Source organism: Poromitra crassiceps (assembly GCF_964638095.1).
Source record: "Poromitra crassiceps genome assembly, chromosome: 8".
NCBI classification, from domain to species: Eukaryota; Metazoa; Chordata; class Actinopteri; order Beryciformes; family Melamphaidae; genus Poromitra; species Poromitra crassiceps.
The window spans coordinates 20,071,751-20,074,909 of record NC_139629.1 but is presented as its reverse complement, the minus strand read 5'-3'; the positions used below and the strand labels follow the sequence as shown (position 1 = coordinate 20,074,909).

Below are 3,159 nucleotides of genomic sequence, written 5' to 3'. Positions count from 1 at the left end.
CAGTGTTCTAAGCAGACCAGATGGCATGCAGCAGATGATAGAACGCTCATCCATAAGAGGCTTGAGACTTGACTTGGACTCTAGCTCAAAGACTTGAGACTTGGCTTGGACTTGCAAGTGGCCATTCGAGGAACTACAGCTTTCAGTATCACTTCCATGGCTTCCTCTGTCCAAGCCTCAACTTATCGCCTGGGAACCGCTCTTACTTCCCCCCCCCTTTTCCTTGTTTTCTTTTAAACCAGCTTTGCTACCGGAGTCTTGAGGCTTTATGGCATTGGAGCCATCTGAATCATCTGCATCATTTGAATCATCTGAATCATCTGAACCATCTGAACCTTCTGAATCATCTGAATCATCTGAACCTTCTGAACCTTCTGCATCATCTGAATCATCTGAACCTTCTGAATCATCTGAACCTTCTGAATCATCTGAATCATCTGAACCTTCTGAATCATCTGAATCATCTGAATCATCTGAACCTTCTGAATCATCTGAACCTTCTGAACCTTCTGAATCATCTGAACCTTCTGAATCATCTGAATCATCTGAACCTTCTGAATCATCTGAACCTTCTGAACCATCTGAACCTTCTGAATCATCTGAACCTTCTGAATCATCTGAACCATCTGAATCATCTGAACCATCTGGATCATCTGAATCATCTGAACCTTCTGAATCATCTGAATCATCTGAACCTTCTAAACCATCTGAACCATCGGAATCATTTGAGTGTTTTTTCTTGTCTTTTAAATTAGCTTTGCTACTGGAGTCTTGGGGCTTCATGGGATCAGGGAGCTCTGGGGGGCTGGAGAAGGCCTCGATCTGCAGCTGATCAAACATCTCATCATTGATGGGGAACGCCAGACCAACTGTAGCCGGGGCCTGAGGGCTGGCAGTCTCTTTGGTGAATCCACAGTCACCAAGGGTCAAGCTGTCCTCTAGCAACTGGTCATCTTTGTAAAGCCGCTGTTCTTCAGGCGCTCTCTTGAGAATTCCTTCAACAATACGCTTCAGTTCATAGACAGTGGTGTTCTCGTTGGCATCTGTGAAGATTGTGGTCTTCTGATGCCGGATCATTAAGAACACAGCCATTTCAAGTTTCAAGTGCTCACTTTAGCTAACTGGCTAGTCCTACCAGTCCAGTCATACTTGACTTGACCAGCCTTGACTTATGACATCACTGATGACATCACACACTGAATGACATCACTGATGACATCACTCACTGATGACATCACAATTGCTCGAGTGACATCACGGATGTGTTTGAAAAACAAACAGAAGAAGAAGAAGAGACCCAAGAGGACCACTGAACTACTAAACCTTTATTTTGAACTGCTAAAGTTTCATTTTGAAGGGAGAAAACAAAGCATCTGTTCACCTCAGAAATTTTTCAACGTTGGTGTATAATTCACGGGCTCAAACTCGACCGAGTGAAGCGATTCTCGCTTTTGGTGTGAATGCAACTTGACACTCCCCCTTAGCCCGGCAGGAGGACACTCCCCCTTACTGAGGCAGGAAATCTCAACCTCCTCTCAAATGGTTGTGCGGTCAGGGAGAGGAGAGAGAAGAGAGTGGAGAGAGAGGGGAGAGAAAGAGACAGAGAGAGAGAGAGGAGAGAGAGGGAGAAAGAGAGAGAGGAGAGAGTGGAGAGAGAGTGGAGAGAGAGAAGAGAGAGGGTAGAGAAAGAGAGAGAGAGAAGAGAGATGGAGAAAGAGAGAGGAGAGAGAGTGGAGAGGGGAGAGAAGAGAGTGGAGAGAGGGTAGAGAAAGAGAGAGAGAGAGAAGAGAGAGGGAGAAAGAGAGAGAGAAGAGAGAGGGAGAAAGAGAGGAGAGAGAGTGGAGAGGGGAGAGAGAGAGTGGGAGTAGAGAGAGGAGAGAGAATGGAGCCTCCAGGAGTGATGAGAGGCCGACTGTCATAAGAGCAGTAGGACTCCTGATGATGAGAGCTTTATAAGAATCCAGCTGCCAGTGTGTGTGTGTGTGTGTGTGTGTGTGTGTGTGTTTGTTTATGACCTCACCCCACAATGATGATATGATTGATATCAAATTCCTGCAGCAACTGTGCCAAACCCCACGCGACAAAGAGACAAGCGCACAAACGGTCAGAACGGAGAAGTACAAGAAAACAACACATCTATAAACACAGCACTGGAAAACTAGATGGGTTTAGCCACAATTGCATCTTTAATAACACACCAGATACTGATTTTAGATTTTCATGAATGAAAGCAGAAAATCTATTATCATCACTGAAATAGGCTGCTCACTTGACGTGTATCCTACATGGATGCTTGCTTCACATCCAAACTCATGAAATATCAGCCCTTGGTAGAAAATTACAACCGAACCTTTTGGATATAACTGCCACTTCCTTGTGTTTGAGAGTCTGGGGCTGGGGCTGTTCAGGAACGTGTGCTCCGTGCACGGCAGTTGGGGGGGTTGCGAAATATTGATGAAAAAAAAGGCTAAATATTGTTCATCAGAGATCAGGGAGCTCTGGGGGGCTGGAGAAGGCCTCGATCTGCAGCTGATCAAACATCTCATCATTGATGGAGAACGCCAGACCAACTGTAGCCGGGGCCTCAGGGCTGGCAGTCTCTTTGGTGAATCCACAGTCACCAAGGGTCAAGCTGTCCTCTAGCAACTGGTCATCTTTGTAAAGCTGCTGTTCTTCAGGCGCTCTCTTGAGAATTCCTTCAACAATACGCTTCAGTTCATAGACAGTGGTGTTCTCGTTGGCATCTGTGAAGATTGTGGTCTTCTGATGCCGGATCATTAAGAACACATCCATTTCAAGTTTCAAGTGCTCACTTTAGCTAACTGGCTAGTCCTACCAGTCCAGTCATACTTATAGCCTTGACTTATGACATCACTGATGACATCACACACTGAGTGACATCACTGATGACATCACACACTGAGTGACATCACTGATGACATCACTCACTGATGACATCACAATTGCTCGAGTGACATCACTGATGTGTTTGAAAAACAAACAGAAGAAGAAGAAGAGACCCAAGAGGACCAACGGGCACTGAACTACTAAACCTTTATTTTGAACTGCTAAAGTTTCATTTTGAAGGGAGAAAACAAAGCATCTGTTCACCTCAGAAATTTTTCAACGTTGGTGTATAATTCACGGGCTCAAACTCGA

The 3,159-nt window shown here is 45.3% G+C and overlaps 1 pseudogene across 1 annotated transcript; it reads right to left on the bottom strand.

Annotated features, from left to right (window-relative positions):
• Window positions 1-2,481: 2,481 nt before the first annotated feature.
• On the bottom strand, window positions 2,482-2,793 carry LOC310780548 (elongin-B pseudogene; annotated as a pseudogene). The gene has a single exon. The product of its transcript is annotated as an elongin-B pseudogene (transcript).
• Window positions 2,794-3,159: the final 366 nt, after the last annotated feature.